We start from the raw sequence: 21,330 nt of genomic DNA on the forward strand, positions 1-21,330 counted from the left end.
TATATATATATATATATATATATATATATATATATATATATATATATATTTAGATAATAGATAGATAGATAGATAGGTAGATAATCATGTAACAAGAAATTATATTGGGCAGGTTAACAAGACGTATCTTAATTACGTATTTTAATTACCTCGAATACAACGGTATGATCCCTCAGCATGGCGTGACCCATGGGTATGATGTGACCCTTGACTTGACCCTTAAGGATCAGGTTAAAGGTCAAGTGTCATCCTGTTATGCTAAGTTGAATGAAAGATGTTTCATATGTATCCAACATCCCTTAAGCACGACAGCACGACCCTTCAGCAGCACGACAGCACGACCCTTCAGCAGCACGACAGCACGACCCTTCAGCAGCACGACAGTACGATCTTAGGCACGACAGCACGACCCTTCATCAGCACGACAGTACGGCCCATCAGCAGCACGACCGTACGACCCTCTAACCTGTAGTTACGACCCTTAAGCACGACAGTACGACCCTTCAGGATGATGGCACGACTCTTAAGCACGACAATACGACCTTTAAGCACGACAGTACGACCCTTAAGCACGACAGTACGACTCCATCATGACGATACGACTCCTAAGCACGACGGGCACGGGACGGTTTTGAACGTAGCGTGATCGTGCTGGCCTTTGCAGTGAAGTTGATGTAGTGAAAAGATAACGAACACTAATGATATCTAAGGTCAAGGTCAGCCGAAGGTCAGCCTTGAATGTTGGGTCTGATTCTCTCTGTCTGTCTGTCTGTCTGTCTATGTGTCTGTCTGTTTGTCTGTCTGTCTCCTTTTTATTTCTACATGTAAGTGTTCAGTAATGTTACCAAAAATTATGAAGCACTGTTCCAATCTTTTTTTTTTCATTAAGGCTGTATGATCACCTTTATGCCCTACTGGTTGTCCACTGACGCGATTCCCATTTTTCCAAAGTATTTATCTCTAATCTCCAGACTGAATGGCTCACTTTGATCCTTTTAAATGTCGAGCACTTTTGTCTGTGTGTGTGTGTGTGTGTGTGTGTGTGTATGTGTATGTGTGTGTATATGTGTATGCGTATGTGTGTGTGGAGGGCTCGAACCGGGGCACTAGCTGTCTCGCCCCGTACCACTGTAGGTATGGAGACTTTGTTGCAGTCTAACTGTTTAGAGAAGTTATTATCCTGGTGTACCGAACCTCTTAATATCATTATATCATTCTGGTGACATAAACATCCCACATCATTTTACTGTAAACAACTTTACTACCGTGCCTTAGTGTTTGTACTACGGGATAAGATGGCTAGAATATAGAACATTGTAATATGTTGGTGTCTACAGATTTCGCAAAACCTCATCGAACTCGCACAAATGATGAGCTCAAACGCCAGGCCGTGATACCTCAATGCCGTACTTTTTGTTTTAATAAGGTTGGATCGTCTTTATTAAGGATCAGGCCGTCGTGCTTAAGGGGTTGATACACTGATGATGCTGTGTTCCCGTCTATGACGCAAACAGAGGTTCTGTGTCGAGTACAGTGTTTACTCCTGAAGAAGATTGTTCTTCGCCTGTAAACAGAGGAGCAGTAGTTGTAAATATGGTCATGAGAATATATGTTGTTGGTGCGAGTAAGTTGCTTTATCAACCCCCGAAAAAATGTTGTACCTGTAGTCATTATTAAACAACGTTTTATACTATATAAGACAAATACTCTACACATTCTTGTATTGTGTTCTCAGACGAGACAGTTCTTTGTACTGATGTCTGAACTGACTTTATGGTTTGTGTGAGAGTCCTTGGATCAACATTTGATTATATTTTCAATATCTCTCTTAACTGCCTGGTATAGCTTGCCATGTAAACCCTTGCTCTATACACCTGGACATGCAGTAAAGCGTGTGTATCATGCATGAGCTTCCGTTTGAAACGCTGGGTTCTCCCGACGCAGGCTTGCCTCCGAGATGGTTGGACGTAGTGGCATTCAGTCCATATCAGTGTTGACTCTGATCATCAACAGATACAATATAAACAAGGGTTTTATATTCTTAACAGCAGAGAAGGTGTCTTGCATCTGTTCGTAATTTGTCGCTGTGAATCTCACGGCTGGCAGCTGAATATCCTGGTATATCTTGATTCTCTCCCTCGGGAATAATGAGTCTTCGTTAGATCTATGGTCGGGAATATCTGCCAGTGCGGTCAGGTAGCCACTCATCGGTGCGTCACGTAGAGCAGGGAGGTACAGGTAGGGACTTCCTTTGGCCTCTTTAACAGATCTGTTGGTGATGGCATAGTGGCGCCTTGAGGAGCAAGACCAGGGGACCTCTCTTCCAATACTGCCGCTTAAGATATTCTTTAAACCTTTCGAAATATCTGATCAAATTCTAGAATTCATGGGATATTTTTTTCTCTTCTATTATAGGAGAAAAGAATTTTAGATTGAGTCGGAAATATTAGACGGGAGAAATTTCGGGTCTCAATTTCTACCGGGAGACAATTCTCGAATTTGGCAGAGAATTTCAGATGGGACGGAGGAGGCGAGCTGGGAATTAAAGGATGATAGAAACTCACCCTGAAGATGAAAGTTGGCAGGCTAGCAGAGGGTCTGCTTGTAGGCGATTGGTGAAAGCAAACGCAGGAGCTGCTTGTAACCAGGTGAGGGGGTAGTGGAGCAAGCACAAGGCTCTGCTTGTGGTCGAGCGGGGGAAGAAAACATAAAGTCTGCTTGAGAGCGAGCGGTGGCAACGGCAAGAAAAATGGACTTTCCCTCCCCCCGATTCAGGCTGAAATGTAGACGAAGGTAAAACATTGAAACACGATATAAACGACTCTGAAAAAGCACCCAAAAAGCTTTCCCAGCTCACAGGTTTTCTTATGCCTCCCTCTCCTTCAATATGTCTTTCCAGGTCTATCCTCCTGCCTCCGTCATTCCATCTTTCTTTTCTTTCCCTTCCCTTCCTTCTTGGTTTTCTCACACTGCCTGTCCTTCCTCCTAACTTTTCCCTCCCTGCTTCTTGCCTCTTTCTCCCTGGTTTACTATCCTGCCTTTTCCTTATATAAGACCATGCCCTCAGGACACTACTGTTGTCCTCCTGCAGATAACCTCGTCATGGACCAACAGATCACCTGTCATCTATTCCTCTCGTGTCTTTCTGCATCTACTTTCCCCACTTTCGAATCCTCCTCCTCCTTCCACCTACCTACCCCATCCTTTCTGCTACCACCTGTTTGTTCCTACCTGCCTCCTGCCTCTCCCTTTCTGCTATTTACCTCTCCCTTCCTAACTCCTCCCTTATCCCAACCGGCTTCTTAATGTCTCCTTTTCTACCTTTCACTTTGCGTTTTCATTTCCTGCTCTCCCTGCCTCACTCACCTCTTACTTTTTCCTCTCTCCCTTCGTTCCTCTCGAATCACCCTTAACGCTCTCTTGTTCAGTGTGTGTGTGTGTGTGTGTGTGTGTGTGTGTGTGTGTGTGTGTGATAATAAGTGATGAGGTTAGGTACGGGAGAATACCAATGGAGAATGTGAGTTACTGGAGAGCTCAAGCAATGGAGAGCGTGAGTGAAGGAGGTTGGAACAAATACGAGTAAAGGAGAGATATCACCACCAACCCACTACCAGTAAATCACGGTTAGGATATTGTGGTATTTTCTGGTAAGTCAGACACACACACACACACACACACACACACACACACACACACACACACACACACACACACAGCTGCAGCAAGAATGGGGATGGGTCAGAGGCAGCGGGAGTGTGTAGTAGGACATATAGGAGCCAGAATATATGGTTAAGGGGCTGGAAGAAGGACTTGTAGGTGGAGGATGAGCCAGAGTGAGATCTGGGGAGCCATGAATACCGTTAGGGAAATAATGGAACATTCTAAGGATTTTCACCGGAACGTTTTGGAAATATCGAATCTCTCTTCCAGGATTCTTCTTTCTTTCACTGATTTTTTCCTTGTCGACCATCGACTGAATCCTTGTCTTTGCGCCAGACTGATACGAAAATACTTGTATTATTGACGTGCAAGGGAAAGTTGGATACTTCAGGTGTAATTTGTAATAGATTTAATTGTCTTATTCAGGACTTAATTTCTCTTCTGTGCTGGGGTGTGAATGTGATCGTATAGCAACGTGACTCTGTAATACACTCTTAAATGACCATTAGAGACACTCTGAGAGACTTGTAGAGACTGACTGATTGTTCTATCTTGTGTTTTTGCAGATCACTGGCAAATTGGTGGTTGGAGCGGTAGCAAGCCGAGGGAGATGGGTACAGAGGCTGTCGCATTTGACTTCACCGTTGTGGCTACACACGTAAGTTTCCGGATATGAACGTAATGTTGCACCGTATGTCTGAGGATGACGTAGTAATAGAGGGTATGTATCTTTTGTTCTTTATGCTGGATGACCACTTTACCGAGGGCTGAAGAGGTTTGTGTGTAAGTATAGAACTTTCGTAGCTTTGACGGTGTTAACGTATTTTGCTGAAGTTTGGTTATACAACTGTTACTTTTACATGTGTTCCTTAAGCTCCTTAGAGGATGTTTTATTTTGCTTGCTTCAGTCGTGATGCAGGACCACATCATCAATAGTGAGGTAGGGTCATAATATTAGTGGTGAGGTAGGTTCATAGGATCAGTCGTGAGGCAATGCCATATCCTCATTTGTGAGGCAGGGCCATATACTATCTGTGGTGAGACGTGAGGAGACATCATCAAAGCTGCCAACTCGATTCTGAGGTGATAAGAAACCATGAGAGTTGATACAGCTCACAGCAGGTGGGAGTGTGGTGAGAGCCACCCTGGCGCATTATGCTCTTGACTCGAAATTAATGACGGAACTTACTGTAGACACAGGCGGGCGAGGAGAAGGATCGCCGGTATTTTACATAGTAATGGTGTCTGGTGTGTCGTGGTGGCAGGGCATACACAGGCCTTATCGTTAGTCGTTTGTCAGTTGGTCTACTCCAGCATGGTCCGTCTGCTGCCTCTTCTCTCTCTCTCTCTCTCTCTCTCTCTCTCTCTCTCTCTCTCTCTCTCTCTCTCTCTCTCTCTCTCTCTGTTCTCTCGTAAGTCTAGATTCTCTTGACGAGTTACAATTTCCTGCTGCCTGAACCTCAACTGGCCAACTGCACCTCGTTCTCTTGCCTCAGAGCAGACATTCGCAAGTCTCTTTTTTTTCTTCTTTCTACGAGAGCTTTGCTCAAGATCTGACCTGAGAGGTTTGCTCACTGCTGTCTTGTTCCCCAGATATTTTGAACACTTCCAGCTCCTCTCCCTTTGGATGTCACTGAGCGTTTTCATGAACATGAGCGTCGTGTTGTTTTTTAAATGACTTCTTGAACGACGTTTGCCACTGCCATCTGCTTCATCATTCATTTACCATATCGCACAGTTATCCACAGTCAGCACTTTGCCGTGTTCGTCTTACATTCGTACATTTCAGTTTTTCATAATATTTCTTCGTACATCGTCTCTCAATAGATTAAGTTCTGATCATAAATCTTTCCCGCTGTGGAAATGATGTGGATATGAAACAAGTTCTTTGGTCGGGCTGAGGTCAGACGGGCGGGCTCATGGTTGTGATCGCTTCAGCCAATCGTTGTGCACGACGTCTGCTGCAGGAGAGTCACGCCCCAGTAAGGGTTCACGGGACGTGTTGTGTTGGTAACAGTTTCCGAACTCAAGATGACAATATATCCTCAACGATCCCGGGGATATGGCTTGAAGTCTCACTGTGGGCGAGGGTACTGGACGGATTGGTCGTGTTCTCATCAGCGGATCTGGTTTATGTGAGTTATGTAGCGGGGGAGGCGATGCTCCGTGTTACAAAATTATTGTTCACGTTTTAATTGGCCAAGTTGTTTCCCCAGACCCAGATGGTTCGGTATCTTTATCAACGGTAATGATTTTTACGGTATAGTGAATACACTGAACACAGATCGTGGCGATACCGCAAATACAGTGAATACAGACCTTGGCACTACAGTAGATACAGTGAACACAGACTGTGGCGATACAGTAAATACAGTGAACACAGACTGTGGCGATACAGTAAATACATTGAACAAAGAGCGTGGCTGTTGCACCACTAACCCTTGTACCTCACCAGCGCAATCACCAGAGCACATCAGAAACTGTTCTTGCCTGAGACGTTTCCAATACCATACTATTACTATTCTATTTTCCTGTTATTCCCACACAGTTGAGGGTGGTGCGGGTCGGGATAAGGCATGAGGAACTAACTGCCAAACTTCCTGCCTTAGTGGCAGTACACACACCTCCAGCCACTCGTCTGTTCAACAAACTTTCCCTCATATTTCTCTCCTTTATTCTCTCCCTTACTTCTGGTTCTGCCTCTCCTCTTCACCGATGGTCTGCCTTTCCTCCTCTCTACCCTAGTATTCTTATCCATATTCATATCGCAAGGGAGTTCCATCTCTCCTCTCATCGACCACATCTCGCTCACTTCAGTCTCCCGGCTCATTGTCCATCTCTTATGCTGGGTGGCGCCTTGCGTTGATGCCCTGCTCCTGCAAGCAGCGCCTCCTACCCCGTGTTACCTCGACTGGGTTACACTTCGCCATACCTGAAAGCTTAAACAGTTCCTCCTCTCATTTTCTAGAGATCTCACATCCTCTTTTGAACTAACGTTGACTGGATTTTTTTGTCTTCGCGTCATCTTTTCCATCAGTTATATTCATTTCTGACGCAAATTTCATATATAACCTCTGTTATTTTATCAGCATTTATACGTAAATGCCTAGACAGTAGTGTTCCAGCTTCCTTCACCAGGGACCGTGAGTGCTCACCACACTCCTCTTATATAGTTCTTATTAATATGCAAGAAAATTTCCTTGTTCACTCTCTTCCAGCATAATCAACCTAATTTACATTGTTAGATCTCATTAATGTGCTCCAGTGATATGATTTCCTGTTGGCTTTTGACTCTAAGCCAAACACTGAGGGAAGGATACGTTTCTGTAAGAAAAAAAGAAAGAATTCCCTCTTTTGCTATCAGCTTTTCCATCATCTGTGGCACTTTCGATATCACTCGCAACTCCTCAGCATCCGCTCTGTTGATTCACCTGACCGCACCAGCATACTCTCATGTGACACTACTTCCTCTCTTCTTTTGTACGCACATTGATGTTTCTTACTTTCTCTCGCATCTCACTTACTTCTCTGAGATCAGATAGAATTGGACACACTTCTGGTCGTCAATTGTTACCTCTTTAATCGTTCCTTCCTTGCGATATTTGACCTTGTAATACGTTACTACAGTCTTAAGGTGTCTCACTTGTTACTCCTAGTGCTATGTCCAGCTAGCAGCCTTCATAAAGAGGTCTGAAAACTAGTAAAACATTCCCCCTACTAGATCTTCCCCACACTACTGTCAGCATATTCTTTAGTCTGCCAACATATCATATTTGAAAGGGCTGTATACCTACCATCAACAATATACCACTGGTATTCATCAGTTTGCATCCGACCCTCCACTTCGCACTGTCCAACTAGATGTTCTGTGTAGTCACCCACAAATGTTTATCCTTACTTAACCATACCTACTCCTCAGTGTTGTCATCATATGCCTTATAACATGACTCTACATATTCTCCCGTGCTGTTCCCCCCACACTGTTTTACAAGATCACATATGTTGATGATTTTTCGAGGTGTTGTAGATTTTTCGAGGTGTTGTATCACTTATTAACGACAAGTGCGATACTCTCCCTAAGGATCAAAGTAATCTTACGAATTAGTTTTGGTCAATGCCTTTTTGCATTTTCAAACTCTGGCACTCCGATCTCCAGGCTTATATCTAAGCAACACCATGGTATGGAAACACTTAAGATAAATCATGTCTTGGGAGAACTTAGTACATGTCACGTGGAGGAGTATAAGTAACGTCTCAAGTTAACCTGGAGGAAGCAGCAGAAGCAGTAGCAATAACTGGAAACGAACTTCGAGGCGATAATTATAACAGTCATTTCATGGTCCTTTGTGTAACTTTGACGCTATTAAACCACTTTCACTGAAGGCGCCTCCAACAACAAGTCCAGCACAAGTTATTAGCACACCTCGACACCACTCATGTCAGACCGAAGTGATCGTTGGCTGAACTGCTTCGCCAGGAACCCCGTACGTCGACCTCCATCCTCACGAGTAACATGTAATATGGTTAAGAGGGCCAGAGCCTGGGGACTGGTGCTGAGTGTATTACTAGTGACATAATGCCATTAAGCGTGATGGTGGAGCGACCCATTTGGATACAATGACCTGACCATTGACTTAACCTTTGACAGGTTACTGACCAAAGGTCATGAATTCATGCTTGATGATCGTAGCGTCAAGCCATAGTTTGGCCTTCCTGTTTCATTCTCTTTTTGTCTCGCTATCTCTTTAGAGACGAAGTAGTAGAGGGTATAATGAACTCAATTTTCGTTCTGCGTACACTGGGAGAAAGTCTGGAGAGAAGGAAACCTCTCACCTGCTGAATGCCAAACGAAACAGTCGGTTGTTAAGGTGAGAGCTTCCAGACGCTCAAACTGGCAACTTGTTTACGTCAGAAGAAGGTTTCTTAACGAGTTGTTTAAGGCTCTGTCAAGCTTGCTTTATGTAGGTCCAATGCTCGGGGCTGCTGGAAAGGGAAACTCAACACCCGAAACTTCTGGAAAGGGATTCTCAACACCCGGAGCTACTGGAGAGGTGATTCTTCGTTGGTATATTGAAATATTCCATCATCATCGAATTGCTTTCATGACAGATTTTCGTCAACAAATCGTAAAGTCTTAGCCCAATTCTGGCGTCTGTGCTGGGAGCCTGTGAATTGATCCTACTGTTATTTTACTACGTATCATTTCTTTGGTTTCCAGAAACTGATTTATAATTCCAGCAGAAGTGTTTCTTACTCAGGCTGGGTTAGTGAATGTCAGGGGGTCATTGATTGCGCGGAAGGGGATACAGCATTCCATCTCCAGTGTTTTGATATTGTTTATTAATTATTAAACATACATATAGACCATATAGATTCGAAAGATCGTTTCAGCACAGACATAAACAATCGAAGATCGTTCCACCATAGACATAAACAATCGAAGATCGTTCCACCATAGACATAAGCAATCGAAGATCGTTCCACCATAGACATAAACAATTGAAGATCGTTCCACCATAGACATAAACAATCGAAGATCGTTCTGGTCGCCGGGGAAACACCACCCCTCACCCTTGTCTTGGTTCATCACGATGTTTCTATTCTCAGGAGAAGTTTTGTCTCTCTATCGTGTCCCGATAAACTGCGAACGATTCCCAGCGTGTGGCGTGCGTCCAGCTGGGAAAATCCTCTCAGTAAATCGGTTGCTGTTTGTCTGCTGCACACACCAGCGCGGACCAGCAGCCCTCCCGCTCACCAGTAATGTCTTTTCCTCAGCATTTCATCAGGTTTTTCGTACGATCTTAAGAGTGGCTCTTCTTCTACTCGTAGTTTCTTCTTTCCTATTTCTTTTTTCGCTTTGGTTATTGCACTCATGTCTCTTATATATCTATCTATCTATCTATCTATCTATCTATATATATATATATATATATATATATATATATATATATATATATATATATATTCAGATAATTTCGAGACTTTAAGGTGTTTGGACCGATAAGGGTCAACTCAGCAATATGAACGTAGTTTTATGTAGGTCTCGCTCGTTTGAAAGTTTATGTTTGACTTGTTACTATAATCCTTGTGTGACGTGTTGCTCATGTCAGTAGAACCATAAACGTTTTCTGGTTTTACTAACGTCTCGTTATGTTTAGCACGAATTTGTGTGTCCATTCCAGTATCTCCAGTGATGTTGCATCTCTCTCTCTCTCTCTCTCTCTCTCTCTCTCTCTCTCTCTCTCTCTCTCTCTCTCTCTCTCCTTCTCCTGTTATTCATCCGTTCTTCGTTTCCCTCCGTCCCCTCTCACTAGCTAGGGAACACGTGAACTGGGAAGCCATTTGCATTCTGCATATTTGGAAATGTAAATTTCCATTGCCTCTCCCAATACATCATATATATATATATATATATATATATATATATATATATATATATATATATATATATATAGTGTGTGTGTGTGTGTGTGTGTGTGTGTGTGTGTGTGTGGCGGTAGTGAACATGATGGTTGGTTAACTGATCAGGATGTTATTGTGGTGAAGGCAGCACGGAATTAGCATGAGTAAGTCAGTCAGAGAAAAAGATCAAGCAGGGGAAAGATTCAAGCTGGATGCCAATTCCAGTAAGGGTTTAGATATTGATTAGATAAACAGGTGGATGAGGTTGTAGCACAAACACACACACACACACACACACACACACACACAAACACACACACTCACACGCACACACTCACACGCCAAGGACCACACACCAGGCACTACACACCTGGCACCATATAAATATACTAGGGACCACACACACACACACACACACACACACACACACACACACACACACACACACACCATCACTGAAACGTCTCAGTGATGGTGTTGTCAGTCTTTGCTTGTGAGTTTAATGTTATATTTGGACTTCCCTTGCGCCATTCAAGGCTATGACTGTTTTCACTTCTGCTCCCTTAGACATCCTCATGGTCGCCTAGGCTGTATTTCAAGTCTTCCTCAGGCCATTCAAGCCTACATTTGTCATCAAGCCTAATGTCTTTTAAGTCTGTGGTAGCACCATCCTTATTCTATATAACTATAACTCAAACTGCTCCTCATGACCTATAAGGCTATATGTGGACTGTCTTCATGCTATACAAAGCTGTATTGGAGAATATACTCAGGATATACATATAGCTATATACTAATGCTATTTAAAGCTATAAGTAGACTATCCTTTTGCCATATAAAGCTATATTTGGAGGATAGTCATGATATATAATGCTATATTTGGACTGTCTTCATGCCACATAAAACTGTACACGGACTATAGTAATGCTATATAACGCTATAATTGGACTATAGCTATAGAAAGCAATATTGGGATTATAAATCATGCTCTTGTCTTTAAGGGTCGTGCCGTCGTGCTCAAGGGTCGTGCAGTCGTTATTCAGGGGTCGTACCTTTATGTGTAAAGGTCGTACCGACGTGCCTGAGAATCGTACCATCGTACGTACACAAGAGTCGTAACGTTACGTTTTAAGGAGGTACATCTACGGTCCTTAAGTGCTCAAGGGTCGCACCGTCGTGATCAAGGGTCGTACTATTATGCTCATGAGGTTAAAACAACATAGAGTGAATTTTCAGTGTCTGGACGAACGCTTGGCCCATTTTCTAACTGTGTTCCTGATGGCGACACGTAACCCTTGCAGCCACCGTATGAAGTAAATCTTACCTGCCTTTCTCTTCAGTAAAGTTCCCCAAAGTTTCTTAAACGTCGAATAAATCTATCATTTACGTTTTATTGAATTGGTACAAAGTATAGAGTTATTTCACATGGGGATAAGTCAGTCATCCGTTTGGTAATCTTGAAGTCAATTGAATCTTTGTTAATTAGTCACCAGATGAAGTACTCATATCTTGATCATGGCCGAGTAAGTTGTATTCTTTCGCTTAGTTGTCTGTTTAGTAATCTGATAGGCAAGTTCACCATCTGTTTAGTAATCTGATAGGCAAGTTCACCATCTGTTTAGTAATCTGATAGGCAAGTTCAACATCTGTTTAGTAATCTGATAGGCAAGTTCACCATCTGTGTAGTAATCTGATAGGCAAGTTCACCATCTGTTTAGTAATCTGTTTGATAATCTCTGGATGATAACATTACCCTGTTTACTCATCTTCACGTGAGTTACAGGTTGAGGTCGGTGGGTGATTCTATTTTCTCTTTGGTTACCAGAGGTTAAGTTCAGATCCCCCACAGGGAGATGAATAACAATATGAAGCTTTAGTAGCTGCTGAACGAATCTTAGACATTTATGTAATTCTTTCCGTTGAGTAACTTTATGAATGTGAATAAACAACTCTCAGAATGTTGATGTATACTTGGGAAAAAAGTAAGGACGAAGGTCTCCATGAGACATACCTCGCCAAGAACAGCAAGTCTTTCATGTGTGGCGCGAAAAGAATGAAGAAGGAAAAACAGAACACGACGGCCCCTCACTACCCTCCCATCAACTTCAAAATCATCAAACACAGACCCAGGACGTTGACTTCCCGTCTGAGGCTCAACATTTTCAACATCAAGAGTAAGAAGGTCAAGGAGACATGACGACCATTCACTTCGATAAGTTTTACGAGGTCGCGCCTGTGCCTGGTGGTACATGAGGCTGCCTGACCACAAGAACATTAGATGGGTCGATGGCATCTGGATGTCCTGTGACCACAGGATCTTGAGATCATGAGTTTATACGTTTATGCGATGATGTAGGAACTAAACGTTGAAGTCAGAAGGTTAAGGTTGAAGTCCGAAGGTTAAGGTTGAAGTCAGAAGGTTGAGGTTGAAGTCAGAAGGTTGAGGTTGAAGTCAGAAGGTTGAGGTTGAAGTCAGAAGGTTGAGGTTGAAGTCAGAAGGCTAAGGTTGAAGTTAGGACATTAAACTTGAAGTCAGGAGGTTAATATGTCAGATTATAAAGCTCTGATGTCTCTTCAGAGGTCACGCCACTCGAAGACAAGTATCACAAGGGTTTAAAAGTTCACGAGGTCATCGTTCACGAGGTCATCGTTCACGAGGTCATCGTTCCCGAGGTCATCGTTCACGAGGTCATCGTTCACGAGGTCATCGTTCACGAGGTCATCGTTCACGAGGTCATCGTTTACGAGGTCACCGTTCACGAGGTCATCGTTTACGAGGTCATCTTTCACGAGGTCATCGTTTACAAGGTCATCGTTTACGAGGTCATCGTTCACGAGGTCATCGTTGATAATAGTTATCAAGTGTGTAGCCTGGAATTTTTTTCCCCCATCGAAAGTTCTGTTGTTCATAAGTATATCAGGGAACGTGTAATATATAAATGTATTAGTGTAAGTTTTACAACCCTCGAAAGATGTTGTTGCCAGTGGCTTAAGAGACAGAGGTTCGTATCTCCCGAGTTATTAAGTTCTGGATAACTGGATCGCCAGATGACGCCAGGTGCTGGTAACGAGAGGGAGGTTTCTACTGAATATTTCTGAGCTTATCCCACTGAGGGTTGTGACTCCACATAATAATACACTGAAAGATGAGGTGAGTGAGGGAGGTAGGGAGGGGATGAGAAAGGGACGGGTGGAAGAACGTGGACGATTGGACTGGGGGAGGGAAGGCGGGAGATCTTCAAAGTTGAAGCAGCTTGCTACAGCAACGGCGTTGCACCTGACGGAGGAGGACCTGACCGTAAGTCTGGCCCACGGAAGCAGTGCCTCGCTGCTTCTACAATAAGACATAAATCCTGGTGGGTGTTGGCGCGTCCCGAGGCAGGAGAGATGTGGGGGAAGGACTAGGGATGGGCGTAGGGTTTGGGGAGGGAGGTGGAGAGTGGCCTGAGGATGCGAGGGATTAAGGAAGGAGGTGGGAAGTGGCCTCGGGTGTTTGTGTGTGGGGATAGGGAGGAAGGTGAGGATATGGCCTCGAGGAGTGTGGGTGTTGAAAGAGAGAGAGAGAGAGAGAGAGAGAGAGAGAGAGAGAGAGAGAGAGAGAGAGAGAGAGAGAGGCTGCTGGAAAACTTACAGTCAGGAAGTGAATTATTTCATGTAGTTGTTCTATGATATAATTACATCTGTTTGTGACTTACCTAAGAACGTAGGTTAACTAAACCTGAAACTGTGTCAGGCTCTTTGATTAATCTGATTGCCGTGAGGCCACTTGAGAGAATGATTACCCTGACGATCATTAACTCAATTACACCGTCTCCGTTGCTTTCTCTCGAGAGGACTCGAGTTAGACGAATGAATTGCATACTTTAAACTTGAGTGGCAAGTTCAGTTGTTAATGGACCAAGTTCCCAAGACTTGGTCCCTCAGTCTCTCTCATGGATTCCTCAAGATCGTACATTTTACGAGGGTTTTTCTTGTGTCATATGATAGTCTTTCCTCAGTCAAACGCTTTGGCAGTCGACAGACTTTATATAGAAATTATTTTTTGTCTTGTTGTGTACGGTGGTTTTTGTCTAACGTGTGAAGTGATACAGATTCTTTCATTCATCGCCTCGACCTAAGGATAGAATAAGGTTTCCTATAGTACCTGATTGTATACTGATTGTGACAATCGTCTTCATAACACCAGTAATGGTTGACTCCGTATTGTTCCTGGCTGTATAGGAGTCACACTTCTGTCACTGGTCGTCACATTTGTCGCTTTGGTTCATCATCAGACGTTGGTCGTCGTCTTTTGTCTTTTTAATGGTTCTGGGAGTCATGCTTATACCGTTGCTGGTCTCGATGGAGAGTAAGAACAGCAGGCCAGATTGTTTGAACTCTGACCATATAAAATCATTTACAGAACCCATATAGAAAATGACATGGAGGAGGTATCCACACGTAATGAACCAAGGTAAAAAGCTTATTGGATGTTTGGTCAATTGGCCCTTTATGAAGGAACGACGCGAAACCATGATTATAGAGGAGGAAGAGGAAACTGAGCAGGAGCAATGAGTGGATGATTCCTGTTTTTGGCGAAAGTCGTCTTGTTTGGTTTCCATGGGTATCTCTCCAGGTGCTGCCTGACAGCCTCGCATATGTAAATCTGAGACACTAACTCCAGCACGAGTTAGAGAACAGCCCTTATTCGCGTTATACAGTGAATCATTGTCTTGAATCTTTGGCTCTAACATCTTTTACTGTTTCGTAAGCAGGGATGTATGATGGCGAGCATCCTCCTGAGAATTATTTTTGCACTTCGTAATTTTCTTGCCTCGTACGTGTTATACATCGAAAGGCAACGATCAGTTTTGTTTCGCTGTCTGTTTTATCCGAAGAAAAAAATGTCTTTGACACAGGTCATCCAGGTTACTACGACCTCATCATCGTGATCAGATACTCCAGTTTGCTTTGAATGTTCCATCTTGTATGAGAAAGTTGAGCACGTGGAATGAAGTGTGAGCCTGGCTGCTTCACGCCGTCCCTGCCTTACCAACTCACGTCAGCAGCATCCAGTCATACATTATGAAGTTCCCCTAACATAAGAAAACACTAGGACAGTATAACGTGTGACTTCCATTTCCAGGACCTGGTAGTCCTCCTCAATCTACTCACTGAGTTACGAACTTTGGCGTTACGATCTTCGGTGTTTATGGCGCATGTATCTTGCGTGAACCAATGGCGTTTACTCATTTTTCTCGCGTCTACAGTTATTGGACTTCCAACCCAAGAGTGACTGTTGGTGTTCGCCGGCGAGGCTCCGCGAGTTATGGAGGGGGTGCGAGCCAGGGAAGAGGAAGCCACCGGAGGCTGTGGAAGGAAGTTCTTTTCCATGAATATGGAACTCAAGGGAAAACGACCTTGCTACCTAAAATGCCAAGCTTAGAATATTTCATCCTTGATTCTTAAGATCGTTCAGTGGATGGTATATATAGAAGGTCGTTGCTAATGACCCATCTGGAGTGAGCTCAACAATTGCCGAATCCACAACCTAGAGTCAATAAAGTGAACGGGAGGCATTCCAATGTTTACATTTGTGACAGCCATCAAAGTGACAAACAGTTTGGGAGAGATTACAATAATAACCATCACATTTTTTACGATATAGATGCAAAACTAACATTTGTTTTTCACTCGACAATCCTTTATGTAATGAAGGATTGAGCTGTTTAACGTTATTATGTCATAACGCTCCAGGTTCTGACGGAAATCCTACGTGTGACCAGGTTTTGAGGGAACTATAAAAAGCGCAAGAGAAATAGAGAAGTAAAAAGAAAGAATAACTCGCCTGAGTGTTTTTAAGGAAGATGAAACCATGGAACAACAGAAGAAAGTAAGACAAGAAAGACGTCACACGCGGAACAAGGATATATTTTTTCTACACCTGGGTCGTATGCAAGTGCTACGAGCTAAACAAAGTTGAAATGCAAGCAAATAACACGAGAAAATTGCATGACAAAAATGTGAGGGTAAGAGATGGTGGCCCCACGAGCGTAAAGTTCTTTCATCATATGCATAAATTGCTTATGGTGTATGCACAAGCATACGCTGGTGTGTGTGTGTGTGTGTGTGTGTGTGTGTGTGTGTGTGTGTGTGTGTGTACGTGTATGGTAGTAAAGACAGTACATGTATACAAAGTTCAGAGACGGGGCAACACGAGTGTCATACTCTCCTTGTAACACAGAAGTACCAAAGACATACATACAGACACACAAACACACGCATGATACATAAACACAGACACACAAACACACGCATGATACATAAACACAGACACACAAACACACGCATGATACATAAACACAAATACACGCATGATACATAAACACAGGCACACAAACACACGCATGATACATAAACACAGACACACAAACACACGCATGATACATAAACACAGACACACAAACACACGCATGATACATAAACACAGACACACAAACACACGCATGATACATAAACACAGACACACAAACACACGCATGATACATAAACACAGACAAACAAACACACGCATGATACATAAACACAGACACACACAAACACACGCATGATACATAAACACAGACACACAAACACACGCATGATACATAAACACAGACACACAAACACACGCATGATACATAAACACAGACACACAAACACACGCATGATACATAAACACAGACACACAAACACACGCATGATACATAAACACAGACACACAAACACACGCATGATACATAAACACAGACACACAAACACACGCATGATACATAAACACACACACACAAGTAGATGCGGAAATACAGACAGAGCTGAAGGTACGCAGGTATTTGTTGTCCACAGACACAAGCAAACAGACTCCCTCATTACCTCGAGTCGTCATTCTCGTCTCGGCTGGAGCCTGGAGGGGCCGACTCCCTGGAGGTAGAGAATGCTAATTGTCATGACCTATAATTACCGTTTCACGGTCTAGCGCCTTTCTTTTGTCGTGGACATGTTCGGGGCGTGTTTACCCAGCGGGATACCCACCCCACAACCGATAATCAGCCTTATAGCCGATTCACAAGGGCTAGATTTCTCCATCTCGATTGGCGTTGCAGCCAACAGTAACCCTTACGGACGAGTCATAAGGGTCAGTTTCCGTACACGAGAGGGAGGTCATCACCGTAATGGTCGGTTTACAGTGGTCATAAACCTGTTTGTTTACCTGTCGCAGACCCGTATCCCAACTTGGGTGGCGCCTGGGCACAAGCGCCTCTCCCTCCCTGACTGTGTGTCCCCCCAGGTTGCCTGGTGCGCACATTCCTCCCTCAGGTAACTTCCCTTAAATATTAAAGTAACCAAAAAAAACACGATGACCGTAATGCATGGGAACAGCTGATAGCCGTTGGCTTATGAAGATGATGTGTGATTCACCATTGTCTGTCACCAGTGGTCGGTAGGTTTGATCTGTTGTTAATTTTATGACGATTCGGAAAGGCGTTCCAATATATTTTTGTTTTCAGTTGATGATATCCAAATTTTATAAAAGTAAATGTGAGCGAATGAGGCCCTTTTTTTTCGCCTCTTCCCGACTCTAAGTCGGAAACGGCAAACTAATTAAAAGAAAAGAGAAAAATATTGATTTTTTATCAGGAGTGTTTGCACCAACTTCATCATAATCATATGCGTTTCACTTCCTTTTCATTTACAAGTTAACCACTCGTCATAATTCTGTTCAATGAGGTGGAAGTCAGACTCCAAAGTTCAGTTCAGATTTAAAGACATTTTAACGAAATGCATCCCTCGTACCTGCATGAAGATGCATTTTCGAAAATGCGGATATGAACATCCACACGTCACTGCCCATCACCAGAAAACAGGCATTCGTAAGACCTCGGTGTTGGGCGCAATCAGGACCTGCTGAGCCAGTCATTTAAACTACAACAACAAATATCAAATTAGTCACTTTCCAGCTTCATTTATTCCAGTAAGTAACCAAATCACATTTGTTCGCCTTGATCCTTATCTTACGTTTTAGTATTACAGTGTGATCATCTGTACCTTTGTTTTCGTAATGAGATTTTTCGTCTGAGTTACGATCACCAGGAGCACACACAGACTCGCCTGAAGACTTTGTTGTCATAGCGCCACCGGCGGACCATCTGCCAACTACACAGAGAAAACCCACCCAAGTCCCTCCTTCCCCGTCGCCTTCAGGTGGGACGCGTCATGTCCCAGGAGGCTGAGTGGGGCGATGGTAGCGCCAGGATTTATATGGTCATGAACAGCAATTACCATTTCACGGTCTAGCGCCTTTTCATTGTTCTCGGTCAATTAGGGGCGTGTCAGCACTGCAGGGCGCCCAATCTGCGACCGATTATAGCCCCTATGGCCGATCCATAGGGGCTATATTCCGTCGCGCATTCTCATCCTGCGAGCAAGAATAGTCTCTATGGACGGCCCAGAGTGGTCAGAATCCCTTACCTTAACACCTGAGACGAAAAAAAAATGGAAATCTTTTCTCATTCACCAGAATCACTTAAACTTTTTCTTTCCCGAATGTGACGTATTGTATTGAAGCCAATCATATGCACACAATATTTGCTTTAGCCTGTTGAGTCTTGTGATATTATTGACTAGAAGGACACGTCTCATATAGAAAACACGGCTTATTTACGTGTTTCGAAAATAGCAATGCGTCTCTGAGTAATTCTCCATACGCATGGTGTCTTTTTGAGAGGGTAATGCGTCTGTGAGTGATTCTCCATACGCATGATGTCTTGTTAAGTGAGAGGTAGTGTAAGAATGTTCGCCTCTGCCTCGGAGGACAATATGACGTAGACAAATTTGCCTTTTTTGTCCTCCTCAGGAAATGAAGGTTTGTTATTTCATCTCTCCCGACGTGTTTTATGCGCGTAGCCAAAAATAAAGAATGAAAGAATAACGAGGCGTGGCTCCACAGGAAGCTATAATCATATTTTTATTTATAGGAACGATGCGCTAATGGTCGTAGAACACACACACTGTACGAGGAATGGGAGGATTTCGTGTTTTCTTCTCTTAAACGCTAGGATTGAGCTCGGGGTAGACGAGCGGGTACCTTCCCGAAACACAGTTCAAAACTCGGGGGATTATGCTGATGCCAGGCGTCTGTGGAGGAAAGCTGAGAATATCTCCTTTTACTCTCCCATCAACTGCGTTTTTTTTTTTTTTTTTTTTGCCAGATTTGCCCAGAACCAGATGACTCATGTTATCAGGGGTATGATCTACGAGATCTTCCCCTCGACGTAAGACTCCTGTTGAGTACCGATGGCTGGAAGGATGGTCAAACCGTGCATGTGTATTTCCCAAGTCCTGCCAGCATTTGTAGAGAGGGTAAGAAGCAGCGTTGTGGCTGGCACTCAGCATAAACAGGTGATTCACCGTCAGACATGGAGGCCAGTGGACTCCGTCTCCACACACTGAGGCCAGTGGATTTGTACAGACATAAGTCTTAGCGAGGTCAGGCCTTGCTTTAAAGAGAAAACGGAAAAGATTTGAAAGGAGTGGAGGAATTCGGTGTCAAGTTGGATATTTGTTGAAGAAAGGGAAAGAGATACTTGATGATAAGATGGATGAAGAACGCAACGGTTGGGATAGGATTGCAAGGGACACATTATTAATAAGGAAAGAGGTGGAGACTGATCCATCGATAATTACGGAGATAAACCAGCCAGGGAGGAGGTCAGTAGATATGGGGGAACGGGATGAAGGTGGAAAGTCGAAAGAGAACTTGGAGATAAGGCGTTCGATGCCCCTTCAAGATATCAAAGGCCACATCATAGGATTACTCACTCTCTCTCAGAGAGGATGACCAGATGTTAGTAACATTGGAAAAGATTTCGTTGGTTGATCCCGCTAGAGCCAAACTGATGATCAAAGAGAAGACTGTGAGATTCAAGACGTTTGAGGAAATGTGAGTTGAGGAGAGATTCAAAAGCTCTCGAGACTGTGAGTAATGAAAGTAGTAGGACGATATGTGGTCAGTCTCGTCTGGGATGGACTGCATCAATGGATGTTGCCGAGAGGAAGGGAAGACCTTGGGTTTAGGACATGAGCGAAAGAGACGAACAAGCCCGAGTGAAATTACAGAAGCGCATTTCTTCAAGACACGAGAAAGGTTTCCATGTAGTCCATACGCTTTTTCTTTTCCAGAGAGAGAGAGAGAGAGAGAGAGAGAGAGAGAGAGTGCTCTTCAGACAGTACGAACCGCGATTATAAGATTAGTAAGGATTAGCAAGAATTGTGTCTCAGAGTAGGTGATTATTAGACTAGCCCAGAGTGGAGTACGACGGAAGTTGTCAGCGATACTTTTAGCCAAACACCAGAAATACCGCTTCATTGGTGGGTGGGTCACCTTGGACCCCTATCTCCCCTTTCCCTCCTATAATGAGTAGTCTTGCGTCACCCACCACAGGCTGGGCAGGCAATACCTACACTCTCCGAACTTGAAAACTCCTAATCCTTCGCATCAGAGAGGAAACTAATTGCTCAGGTGGGATTTGGTAACCGAAATTAGTGTCATTTTGGAGGATGAATATTCAATATCAGTTTTACTTTCCCTGCGCTCCTTCACTTTGGGTCTGGCTATTGTTTCGTGATTGATAAGATTTTGCATAATGATGGATAAATGCGGGACCTTGACGGTGTTGCTCGCTTAAATTACCATGCAAGTGTGTTCTACATCAGCAAGTGGACGAGTATATGATGCACGGAAGAGGTCTCAGTAATTCCATGGTATATCCAATATTGTCAGAGCTTTGGGTAATGAAAGTTTTTATCCTTTTTAAGTCTACATCGTCTTCATAATGTTGTTCTTTTAAAATCACAAAAACCTAATGTCAAGTACAATTCACAAACGTCCTTGCAGATTTTGCCTCCCAAATCGCAGCTTAACTGATGATTTAGCTCCTCCTCCTCCTCCTCCTCCTCCTCACTCAATATATTTTCTGACCACGAGCTCCTCTGGTCAAACTGCCAGTGAAGTATTTCAATTGCTTGTCTGTACAGGTGGTATTCCTGGGTGGGAGTGGGATTGTCGACGTTATGAACCACCAGAGAGACTATAGTCGATTGCACAGTGAAGCGCGGTCATAGGGGCTATAGTTGGTTGGCAGGCAAAATACAACTAAGGACTGTGTTCTCAGTGAGCGAACAATAGGGACTATAACCAGGGACTGTGATCCTTATGAGCGAGCAATAAGGACTATAATCGGTCGCAGGGTT

General features: G+C 43.6%; 1 protein-coding gene across 5 annotated transcripts in view; it reads left to right on the forward strand.

Annotated features, from left to right (window-relative positions):
• The window catches only part of LOC139760637 (uncharacterized), a 145,745-nt gene that overhangs the window by 12,264 nt on the left and 112,151 nt on the right, over positions 1-21,330 (forward strand). For all 5 annotated transcript variants that reach the window (XR_011715375.1, XM_071684053.1, XM_071684048.1 and 2 more), the window contains exon 2: positions 4,227-4,318. The gene's annotated coding sequence lies outside the window, so the exon portion shown is untranslated. The remainder of the gene's footprint in view (positions 1-4,226; positions 4,319-21,330) is intronic.

Source organism: Panulirus ornatus, chromosome 37, assembly GCF_036320965.1.
Source record: "Panulirus ornatus isolate Po-2019 chromosome 37, ASM3632096v1, whole genome shotgun sequence".
NCBI lineage: Eukaryota > Metazoa > Arthropoda > Malacostraca > Decapoda > Palinuridae > Panulirus > Panulirus ornatus.